This window comes from Lynx canadensis, chromosome C1 (genome assembly GCF_007474595.2).
Source record: "Lynx canadensis isolate LIC74 chromosome C1, mLynCan4.pri.v2, whole genome shotgun sequence".
Taxonomy (NCBI): domain Eukaryota; kingdom Metazoa; phylum Chordata; class Mammalia; order Carnivora; family Felidae; genus Lynx; species Lynx canadensis.
In genome coordinates, this window is record NC_044310.1 from 159583991 (window position 1) to 159596706 (window position 12716).

At 40.5% G+C, this 12716-nt stretch overlaps 1 long non-coding RNA gene across 1 annotated transcript in view; it reads left to right on the forward strand.

Annotated features, from left to right (window-relative positions):
* The window catches only part of LOC115521188, a 39242-nt gene extending 29466 nt beyond the window's left edge, over positions 1-9776 (forward strand). The window contains exons 3-4 of the long non-coding RNA XR_003970983.1: positions 5208-5319; positions 9156-9776. This is a non-coding gene — a long non-coding RNA (uncharacterized LOC115521188). The remainder of the gene's footprint in view (positions 1-5207; positions 5320-9155) is intronic.
* Positions 9777-12716: the final 2940 nt, after the last annotated feature.

A 12716-nucleotide genomic window follows, 5' to 3' on the forward strand; every position in this document is an offset into this window, starting at 1 on the left:
ATGAACTCTGAAGGGAGATGCAAGGTCAGAAAAAGGAAAATGAATACTCTGGTCAGAAGGCAGGAGGCTGGAGGTTGGAAGAAATGTAGTGCCTAAAATTCCAAACAAAGGCCCTCAACAAATGCTGGAGTTCTTTTATGTCATGCCAGCACGCTGTGTGGGGAAGTCAAATGTTAACAGCTTTGCTTCAGGCCCTCTCCACTTAACCATCACTTCCAACCATGAGGATTTATGGAAGGCCTGAAAGGTTCCCACGTTTGCTTGGTAAAGGGTTTTGATGATCCATACTTAGGGGTGGAAGCTTATGAGAAAGTCATGCAGTGGGGGAAGCCCAGCATCTCCCATCCTTAAGTCCTCTCTCCTGGACCAGGCAATGAATGTGTACGGAAACTGCCAGGCCAAATCCAAGTGGGCGGGCATAGTGAGGAATAGCAGGAGGCAAGGTGGTGTGTGTGGAAAGCAGGTGGGAAGGGCCAAGAGCTAGAGCCAGAAGGCGGCAAGTTCAAGATTTTGGAAGGCTGAGCTGAACATAAGGGCTGATTTTCTTTTTCCTTTTTAAAAATTGTGGTAAAATATACCTAACACAAAATTTACCATCTTAAACATTTTTAGTATGTAGCTCAGTGACATTAAGTGCATTCATTCACGCTGTTGTGTTACCATCACTACCAGCCATCCACAGAACTCTTTTCATCTTGCAAAACTACGACTTTACCATTAAATGCTAACTCCCCATTTTCCCAGTCCCTTGCAACCACAATTCGACTTTCTGTCTCTATGAATTTGACCATTCCAGGTACCTCAAATGGAGGTGGGGTGGAATCATACCATATTTGTCCTTTCGTGATTGGCCGATTTTACTTAGCATAATGCCCTCAAGGTTCACCCATGTTGTAGCATGTGTCAGAATTTTTTTTAATTGTTAATTTTTTTTTTTAATTTGAGAGAGAGAACATGAACAGGGGAGAAGGACAGAGGGAGAGAGAAAAAGAATCTTCAGCAGGCTCCATACTCATGGAGCCTGAAGTGGGGCAAGATCCTATGACACTTATATCGTGACCTGAGCCGAAATCAAGAGTCAGACTCTCAACTGAATGAGACACCCTTCTTCCTAAGGCTTAATAATATTCCTTTGTGTGTATGTATCATGTTTTGTTTACCCATTCATCTGTTGATGGACACTTGGGTTGTTTCCATCTTTTGCGAATAATGCTGCTATACACATGGATGTACAAATATCATTTTGGGTCCCTGCTTTCAATTATTTTGGGTATATAACAAGAGGTGGGATTTCTGGTCATATGGTAATTCTATCTTTAATTTTTTGAGACACCACCATCCACCATAATGTTTCCATAAGTGCTGCACCATTTTACCTTCCCATCAATAGTCTATAAGCATTCTAATTTCTCCATATCCTTGCCAACATTTATTTTCTGCTTCTTGGTGGTCTTCATCCTAATAGGTGTGAGGTGCCATCCCACTGCTTTTTTAATTAGTGATGTCCAACACCTACCTGCCATCTGAGTGCCTTCTCCGAAGAAACGTCTATTTAAGTCCTCTGCTTATTTTATAATAGGGTAGTTTTGGTTTTTGTTGTTGAGTTGTAGGAGTTCTTTATATATTCTGGATATCAACCCCTTATCAAATACATAATTTGTGAACATTTTCTCCCATTCTGTAGATCACCCTTTCACTATGTTGAGTGTGTCCTTTGATGTACAGATTTTTTTATTTTGATGTAGCCCAGTTGATCTTTTTGGATTACAAAAAGATTCTTTTGTTGTTTGTGCTTTTGGTGTCATTTTCCAAGTAATCACTGTAAAACTCGTGTTATGAAGCTTTTCTCTTGTTTTCTTCTAAGAGTTTTATAGTTTTAGGGCTTACATTAAGGTTTTTTTTAATCCATTTTGAGTTCATTTTTCTATGTTTTACAAATGAAGGGTCCAACTTAATCCTTTTGCAAGTGGATATTCAGTTTTCCCAACATAATTTATTGAGAAGATTGTCCTTTCCCCATTAAATGGTGTTGGCACCCTTTAAAAAAATCATTTGATCATATATATGCAAGGTTTATTTCTGGGTTCCACAGGGGCTAATTTCTGAGTTTATGTGAGACTCAGGTGATAAATGTGACCAAAGGTAAGCCAGACCGGGTTCCCTGCTTGGATGATCAGGTGAATGGTGTACGTGCAAGGAGTGGGGCTTTGTAGCACTATTAGGGAGAGTCTTGTAGATCTCTTGAAGGCAGCCCAGATATCATCTCAGTCGTGACCAGTTAGATGGATTGTGGTGATGCTGAATGGTGCTGAGAGATACTGTGAGTGGAAGCCCTAAATGCTGTGAAGGAGGTGGTCTGTGTAGAGTTATGGGTAATATTATTAAAAGTGATCTTGGACAACAGAGGGTATATGATACAGGGGCTACATCTTGAGGACTTTTTTTCACATGCTTTGTTTGTCTTTCACTAGGTATCACACGACTAGATTTGTTCATGGAGGGCCTTGGAAAGGGTCTCAAACATGAGGATGCCAACTGATATGGTACAGTAGGGTAGACTGTGGCAGTGCTGGCCAGTGGAGCCAAGAGGTTTAAGTAGGTGCCTGGAGCTAGGCAATTTACGTGAGAGATAGTTGCCACATCTCAGACAAATGGGCATCCGGCCTAAGTTGCAGGCATCTAAGAAGCAAGGGCCCAGGACTTATTCACCCTAGTATTGTCAGTGTCCAACACAGTTTCTGGAACACAGTGGGTGCTTAATAAATGTTTGAACGGAATTGAACCTAAGCCAAGGAAACAGAAATGACTTTCTGAAATAAAAAACTCAACTCTTCATAGTTAGGAACAGTTTCTTATGGCTAATTTATTTATATTGCAGAAAGAGTCCATTTCTCCTCCTCTACCCAAAAGAGACAAAGACTTGATCACCATCCTTTGTTAAAAAAAAAAAAAAACTATTAGTGATAGATTAATAATTATCACTTATTAAGCACCAATCATCTCCAGGCACCATGCCTTACATTTGATGTGCTTTGTATTTTGTATTTGCAACAATCTTCAGGTAAGCAATATTGTCTCCAATTTATAGTTTAGGACACTGAGGCTAAGATACCCAGATAGGTTCTGTGTTTCTTCTCTGAGAACCGTTTTTGCCTGTTCCTCCCTGGGAACTATCATTCTCATCTTCTAGTGTGCTCTTCTTCTAGGACAAATAAACATTTTCTTTAGCTTCTAAACACAGCCTTATAAATAAACTATTAATAATCTTATCTATCTCTGGCCTTCCCCAAGTTCCCCACGTTCTTTGAGTTTGGCATCAACTCTGTCTTTAAAACACCATTCAGTGGGGGAAAAAAATCACAAGTTTTGACTTCAACACAAGAATAATAGAATCATCTCCCTTCCATTTTAAATCGGGATAGAAACTATTAAGCACCTATTCACATATTCACAAAAAGCTATTTTTTAAAAAATGAACAAGTAAAAGGAACAATAACCACCAGAAATCCTGGTGAGAGCTGGGTGGTGTGGTGTGGTTTTGGGTGCTTAATACAACCAAGTGTGTAAAAAGGATACCAGGCAACAGCACTGAGCACCTGAACTACACATTTTCTAGGTGCACAAGCCGGGTCCTGGTGCTGTACACCCAAAGGTGAAGGGACACAGGGTTCAGGAGGTGAAGCAGAACAAATACTGTGATGTGGGTTTAGTCGTCTCCCGTGGTCTAGAGTAGGGCAGCTCAAGGTGTGGGCTGTGGGCAGATGCTAGTCTGTTTTATTGCCAGCCTGTGTCAAGGTAAGTAGAGAAACTGAATAAATTTACGTCTATTGAATCTAATAAAAATCTTGGGCTTGTATATTACCCATCTTTATTTTTTCCTGTTCATCCCTTTATTTCCAAACACCAGAGCAGCGCTTGACATGTAGCTGGTATACACTGGCTGCCTGGGAGATAATAAGGAGAGATTGCTGGGGAGAGGGCAGAGACTAGGAAACACAATGCCAGGAACTGGAGGACGTCTTTTTTTTTTTTTCCTAGTAATTTATCTTTGAAAAGTATTTGTCTATGACAGGTTGCAAATAGGCAAAACAAAACAAAAGGCAACAACTCATCCTTTACCTCAGATAGTTTGAGAAGTGCTGGGTTAGAGCCAGTTATTTGTTTTGCAAGTCAATATAGAAGCGGGGCTTGGCAGAGTTGTTAGATCTCCTGACCATTTATTTAGCAGTCTAGTAAAGATTTAAGTGTAGTAGGATTCCCAGAATAATTCACTGGTAATACCTTTGGAAACTCACTTTTACTTCCCAGCATTCCAACCATCTACATGTGTCAGTGCATACCCTGAAGATTCCATCCATCACCAAGGCAGGTGCTCATAGACCTCGTCCACTGCTGCAGGATTATAGGTAAATGCTGAACAACTAGTGAAGGGGTAGCTCTCTAAGCCTACTACTCAGCAAGTCACAAAGGGCATAGTAGAGTCCACTCCACATTGCTCTAGCCTCAGTAGATGTGGCATAGGTTTACTAGGCACTTCTAAACATTTCAGGTAACGCCCACTCCTGTTGTTTCTCGCCATGTGGAGGGACCCACCTGGTTTCTTTAATCCTGCTTTCTTCATTCCTGAGAGAGGTAGAGTACCTTATACAGGTGAATTTCGGAAACGAATTAGGCATGCTTAACCTAGTCCTCCTCCTCTCTCTCTCTCTCTCTCTCTCTCTCTCTCTCTCTCTCTCTCTCTCGGAAACTGGCTACTCTGTAAGAGGCTGTACAGGGGCAGACCCCCATGAGCACAGTCAACCTGTGGGTCTTGATTCTTGGATTGAGCAGTAGGAAGCCAATTTTTCCCATGTACCCTGGGCCATTTTTCTCCAGTATCAGCTTCTCTCAGCTGGTTTGAAGTTTGGGCAGGAACACAGAGATATTTTGGGGGCTTGTCTCAAACCTAACTAAATGGTGGTGACTATACATTGAGGCCTTGTCTCATAGGCTATGCTGGCCTACATTCTTCACGTGCCTTCCATTAATCTTCTTGCAGAGGGTCAGAAGATCACGAATTACTTGGTGACTACATCATATTGATATGTAATCTGTACCTTCCTCTGTCATACTGGTGAATGAGGGCAATCTTATGGCTCAGTCAATGTCCCCTTCTGCCTGCACTTCTCTGGGTGTGTTTCTCCTAAAGCTGTGTCCCATCTTTCCAGGTTTTTGAAGATCAATAAACTCATACTTTGTGACACATCATGATGGAAAACATAAGGGTCCTGGAATCAAAAGGAAGAATCAGATAAAAGGGAGTCTTTGCTCTTCCAAAAGGTATCAAGAACAAAATGTCTTACTAGCTGTTTCTATGGTATAATTCAGGTAAACAGAAAAAAGCTCATGGCCTCTCCAGCCTTTCCATTTCCAAGGCCAACTTAGGGCTCTTTTTTGGCTCTTTCTGAGCTAGGCCAGGGGGCATTTAAGTTTACAGTCCATTTCTCTGAGATTCAGTTACAAGTCACTCTTGCTATAATTTTCTCTGACCTTGCATTTTTCTTTGGGTCACTGGAGCAGTATTTGGTTAATCTGCCTGTGAACACTGCCTACTTTCTCTAAGCCAGAGTGTGGCTTGCTTCTTCGGGTAGCCCTTCCTAGTGATGACTAGCTATGCCTGGCTGAGGTTGAGAAATGACTGACCCTAGATTCCTTGTCACCATATTGACTCTGTCAACTAGACCCTATTTATGCCCATGGCTTTGTATTTCTTTTCCCCACCCCCCAATTATGGCCTTATTACTTTGTATTACAGATTAAGTCCTTAGGGGTGCCTGAGTGGCTTAGTCCAAGTGTCTGACTCTTGGTTTTGGCTCATGGTTCATGAGTTTGAGCCCCACATCGGGCTCTGCGATGACAGCCTGGAGCCTGCTTGGGATTCTCTGTCTCTCTCCTTTTCTCTCTGCCCCTTCCATGCTTGTGCTCGCTCTCAAAATAAATAAATACACTTAAAAAAAGAAAAGACAGTACCCACCCCCTTGATGTAGTTCTTTGTCAGTGTTTTCTATTTTTATCATTCAACTTTGCTAGTCCAAACATATTTTAATGTAAAAATGCATTAATATAGAAAAGCATAGGCTTCAGGTTTGGAAAGTGGTCGCTTTGGAAAGTTACTGACCTCATAGAACTATAAATAAATTCCCCAAGGTAGGATGAACCAAAAGTAACTTATATTCATATATAAACATAATTAAGTATAGATACAGTTGCATAAGTAGAATAAGATTTAATGTAAATGTGCCAAAGAGAAGAAAGCACCAAAAAAAAAAAAAAAAAAAAAAAAAAGCATAAAACTTGAAATAAGAAAATGTCCAGAGGCACCTGGGTGGCTCTGTTGGGTGAGTGGCCGACTCTTGGTTTTGGCTCAGGTCATAATCTTACAGTTTGTGAGTTCAAGCCCCACGTCTTGTTCTTCACTGAGCATGGAGCCTGCTTGGGATTCTCTCTCTCCCTCTCTCTGCTCCTCCCCTGCTCACTCGCTCTTGAAATAAATAAACATTAAAAGAAAATGTCCAACTGGATAATAACCAAAGCTTCATTAACTTAGCAGTCTTGGGGACCCAGAAAGTGAGGCAGCCCAAGCCAAATTCCTCTGGTGTTGCAGGTCCTTCTATACCAGCCCAGGCAACTGGCGATGGAACCAGAGCAGGGGCAAATGTTGTGCAGCACACTGTATTGTAGGTAAAAACCAGCAAACAGGGAATTCATTATTCTTGAAAGTTTCCCTGTGTACATGATCAGCTTCTGCGTGCACTTGGAGGAGAGACAACCCTATTAAAATGCCTTTTAAAAAGTCAGAGCTAAATGACTATAAACATTAAAACTTTGAGGAATGGGGGTAAAATCTATGAGGAAAACATCAGCTTATGTATCCAGGGAATGAGCAGAACTTAATTCCCATTCCAGCATGGGGCTGCTGGGCACCAGGATCCTTCCACTCTGGGTAGAAAACAAATCTCCAAGTCGCTACTGAGCCAAACTTTAAAGGCCAGTCAGGAAATGAGCAGCACTCCCGAATGGGAAAGACTGGATCAGTGTTTTTTCTAAAGTAAACAAAAGATCTGCAAAAGTATTTCCTTGCACTATTTGGCAAGAGAAAGAAGCACCTGGAGAGTGAGTTAGGATGAGAAACCATATAAGACATGGGAGTAAAACAAGGATGGTTATAATGAAGCTTTGTCTCACTAATCTCCAGAGCCCAAGTGTTCTATTAGGAAACAAAGCTGCAAATGAAGAGACACTCAGAAAGACTGGTTGATTAAGAATATATTCAGGGAAAGGATAAATAGAATAAATGCTTTTCTGGATCTTGAATTGCATCCTTCATTTGGATTTTTTAAAAACTTTAAAAATATCTTCTAGAGAGTCAAAGTGGAATATATACATTAAAATAAATGAGGGCTGTGAAGGAAGAAGTATGAGCAATGAAAAAAGCAATTATCCTTGGAGACAGAAATTTCCTTGCTTCAATGCAGCATGTGATGCTGGCAATTTCAGCCATTCTCTTTCAGGTGCTTTTCAGTGTGAGTTCCAAATGCTGCTTGAGGGGACTCGGTCTCAGTTACCTGAGGGACTGGGGCATAACTAAAGATGTATGGAGAGCTATCACATGCTTTACGCCAAACATTCTGTTCGGTAGGATAGCCTCAGGAGGAAGATAAGTCACCCTTGGGAGACAGGTAAGAGAAATGAGGCAGCAATTGCATGGCGTTGACTGTGGTAAGTACATAGCATTAAAACAAAACAGAACAACAACAAAAACCCAAAAAAACCTCAAAGGCATCTCATCATTAATTTTATGAAGTCACACAGTTTTGGCTCTTTTTCCCAATGAAAAAGGCTGAAAGACTTGAAGTGTGATTGCCATTCCTCAATGATTCTGAAACAACCAATAATCAATACATAAAGATTAACGGAGAAAGAAAATTCATTTCTGCTCTTTGTGCAAGGAGCTAGGAAGTGTCACATAAGGGAGCAATGGATTGAAAAAACTGCCAAAAAACTTATATAAGCCTAACAAAACTTACAGTTTTCCTGGACCAAACCCATCAGCCCAAGTAGGAGAGATGGTGCTTGGGCTTTTAAGGAGGCAATCAATGGCTCACTTCATTTGATAGGCAACATCTGATAGAAAAACATGTATTTTCTGGGGCCCAGGCTCAACTTGGTGCCTACCTGCTGGAGAAAATCAAAGATAAAGATGCAAATCCCTGGGAAGCCAGGGACACAGCTAACTGGACGCTTTTTGTGACTCTCTGAAGTCCATGTGCTCCTAAAGTATGGATTTTTTTTCTCCTTATGAAATGTTAACATGTATTTTTATTCATTCACCTGCCTCTAGCTGTTCCTTACTAAAGGTTAAGTGGTTGTGAAACCACATGCACTAGAGAATCCAAAGCAGCTGTTTCAAGCTCTTGAACAAGTAGTGGTGCCTTGTAGTTCCAGGGGAAGAGGCGGGGGGCTCTCTTTGACCACCTGCAGGTTTTACTGTGCTCCATCCATCTCATGCCAACCTGGCTTGCCAGTGTTAGGGTCACTGTGCTCTGAGACACTTCAGAATGGTGCTCTGGGGAGCTGTGTTCTGCAGCCTCCTGGGCCTCTCCGGCAGGTGCACTTGCATTTTCAATTTGATGCTGTTTTTCTTACCCTCTGCCTGCACTCATACACAGAACTATTATTACTTGTTACTGCATGTTGCTGATTCATACTCGGAGGAAAAAGTAATTTTGTCTTCAACACCTCTTCCCTGTCATTTAAGGCATATGTTAATGAAAGACAGACTTTGGCATCCATTCTCTTTTGCAGCTTTGAAGCCACAATATAAGATTCATTATAACTGAAGATGCAACTGTTATTTTACTTCTATTTATAACAACACCAAAGTCATCTTGCAGGTACCTTTGTGCCTCTCAAATCCCAAACCATATTCCAAGAAATGCTCAACATTTTAGGCTTGAATTGACATTAATGTACATACAATGTTTTAAATAAAGATGTTTCCACTTGTATTTTATTACTGACAATCCCTGAATTCACATATTTTAGATTATACAAAAGCTGAATCCCTTTGAAGACATGTTAAGGGCTTTTTCAGACTGATTTTTTTTTTCTTTAAGTGAGGAGTACGCAAGTGATGGGTGCTCTGCTCACTCGGAGGGGAGCCAAATGGAAGCCTGAAGCCTGAAGCCTGAAGCCTGAAGGGGGTGGGGTGAGAACAGAAGTAAACATATGCAGAATGCTGAAAAGAACTGATTGAAAGCTTTTGCTCTGTCATTCCTCTCTTTCCTTTCCTGCTTTTCCTTCCCGGTTTGTGACTGTGGACCAAATGCAACCTACTTATTTCAAAGAATCACTGGATCTGGAATGAGCTGTCACCTTGTAGATTGTCTCATCCAAACTCCTACCCATTGCTATAATTCTCCGCTTGATTCAGGAGCACTTTTTCTCCTCCAGCAGCTTTCCCAGCAGCTTTTGAGCCTATCAATTAAAAGTGTGCTGAGGAGACTAGAGGTTTCGCAATCAGTTCTGGGTCCAAACTGTGGCTCTCTCACTGACTTGTGATATCCAGGGCAAGTTATCCCAAATCTCAGGGCCCCTGTCTTATCTGTTAAATGGTTATAATAGAAATGAATTCACAGCAGTCTGAAAATTAAATGAAGTAATAGTTTAATATATAAAACTGTAGTCTATAAAAGACTCAGCACTCAGAGCTAAATTAAGAGTAGCTAAGTGTTGGGGCGCCTGGGTGGCTCAGTCGGTTGGGCGTCCGACTTTGGCTCAGGTCATGATCTCGTGATTTGTCACGCGATTTGTGAGTTCGAGCCCCGTGTCAGGCTCTGTGCTGACAGGAGCCTGGAGCCTGCTTCAGATTCTGTGTCTCCCCCTCTCTCTGTCCCTCCCATGCTCTTACTCTGTCTCTCTATAATAAATAAATGTTAAAAAAAGTTTTTTTAATAAAAAAAAAGAGTAGCTAAGTGTTTCAAAAGGAACTAAGACCCAAGCTTTCTGTTGACTCCAAGGCAATATTTTTCCACTGCATCTTACTGTCTTTCTCACAAGGTCTCATGAAACCGTTGAAAAAGTTTCTGTTGCTGGAATACTCTGTATGCCGTCTTATAGACTGTAAATGTTGTTACTAATCACAATACCTCACACATATTCAGTGCTTTAGAATTTACAATGCACTTTCACATGTGGGGAGGGAAAATCCATGCCAATATGTCGTCTACGGATGACTAATAGAGGCAGGAAGCAGAAGGAGCAGAGGCTCTGAAAGAGGTCTATTAGTGATGCAAATGTGAAGTTATCTGCACTTGTGAGGAGCATAATAAACATTAAAACCAATTAGAAGTAACAACGAGTGATAAGTTCCAGTTTCAGAATTCGGCTTTGATGAGTTAGAAAACCATAGGAAGGCAGCATAAGAGTTTGGGGGCAAGAATTTAGCTAACCTGAAGTTTCAGTCTAAATGATTCAGATGCCCAGGGGGGCATCTCTTTGCCTATGGGTGAGGTTTCACAAACTAAAGTAAGTAACTATTTAGATTGCATAATGGTAGAAACCTCCGTGTGTTCATAATTCAGAGACAAAGCATATGGACCAGAGTCAAGCAACACAAATAATTTCTCAGAAGTCAACATTAACTTGGTGTTTCAATACAACAAACGTGTCATACTGAATGCAAAACTTTTAATAACAGAAACCGTTACCTTGGCTTTTTTGCAAACTTCTGAAAACAGTTTGTGTAGGAGAGTTTTTACATTTGGAAAATACTCAAAAGCGAATTTTTAGAAGTGTGGAAAAATGGTGCATTTTTAATACAGAATATTTCATTGTTTCTATCTTGCAAGAAGATGAAGGAACATCATTTTCTATTAGAAAGAAAACTGTCCTTTTGAAATTCAGCTCCCTCAGAAGAATTTTTAAATATCAAACTCTGCCTAACTGGTCCTAGCTTTATGTTTATGAAGAAAAAATTAGAATTTCATGCAGTTATCAAATATTTTAAGCTAATACCCAAGCAGATATATTTGCAACACTTCATGATTTTAAAACAACTCAAACTTATTACTTTCTGGAGGTCAGAACTCTGAAATGGGTCTCACTAATCTAAAATCAAGGTATCGGCAGGGCTGCTTTCCTTCTGGAAAGGCTCCAGGGAAGAATACATTTCCTGTCTTTTTTTTTCTTTTAATTTATTTAAATCCAAGTTAGCTAACATATGGTGTAATAATGATTTCAGGAATAGAATTTAGTGATTCATCATTTACAACATTCATTCACAGAGTGCTCATTCCCACAAGTGCCCTCTTTAATGCCCCCTGTCCATTTAGCCCATCCCCCCACCCAACACCCCTCCAGCAACCCTCAGTTCATTCTCTGTATTTAAGAGTCTCTTATGGTTTGTCTCCCTCTCTGTTTTTATATTATTTTTGCTTCTCTTCCCTTATGTGCATCTATTTTGTATTTTAAATTCTACACATGAGTGAAATCATATGATATCTGTCTTTCTCTGACTTATTTGGCTTAACATAATACACTCTAGTTCTATCCACATTGTGGATTGGATTGGAAAGAATTTCATTCTTTTTGATCACTGAATAATATTCTATTGTATATATATACCACATCTTCCGTATCTATTCATCAGTTGATGAACATGTGGGCTCTTTCCATACTTCGGCTATTGTCGATAGTGCTGCTATAAACGTTGGGGGGCATGTGCCCCTTTGAAACAGCACTCCTGTATCCTTCGGATAAATACCTAGTAGTTCAATTGCTGGGTTGTAGAGTAGTTCTATTTTTAATTTTTTGAGGAACCCCCACACTGTTTTCCAGAGTGGCTACACCAGTTTGCATTCCCACCAGCAGTGCAAAAGGGTTCCTCTTTCTTTGCATCCTCACCAACATCTGTTGTTGCCTGAGTTGTTAATTTTAGCCATTCTGACAGGTGTGAGGTGGTACCTCATTATGGTTTTGATTGATATTTCCCTGATGATGAGTGATGTTGAGCATCTTTTCATGAGTCTATTAGCCATCTGGATGTCTTCTTTGGAAAAGTGTCTATTCATGTCTTTTGACCATTTCTTCACTGGATTGTTTTTTTGAGTGTTGATTTTGATAAGTTCTTTATAGATTTTGGATACTAACCCTTTATCTGATATGTCATTTGCAAATATCCTCTCCCATTCCATTGACTGCCTTTTAGTTTTGCTGATTGTTTCCTTTGCTGTGCAGCTTTTTATCTTGATGAGGTCCCAATAGTTCATTTTTGCTTTTGTTTCCCTTGCCTCCAGAGACACGTCAAGTAAGAAATTGCTGCAGCCAAAGTCAAAGAGATTGTTGCCTGCTTTCTCCTCAAGGATTTTGATGGCTTCCTGTCTTACATTTAGGTCTTTCATCCATTTTGAGTTTATTTTTGTGTATGGTGTAAGAAAGTGGTCCAGGTTCATTCTTCTGCATGTTGCTGTCCAGTTCTCCCAGCACCATTTGCTGAAGAGATTGTCTTTTTTCCATTGGATATTCTTTCCTGCTTTGTCAAAGATTTGTTGGCCATACATTTGTGGGGCCATTTCTGGGTTCTCTATTCTGTTCCACTGATCTGAGTGTCTGTTTTTGTGCCAGTACCATACTGTCTTGATGATTACAGCTTTGTAATACAGCTTGAAGTCTGGAAT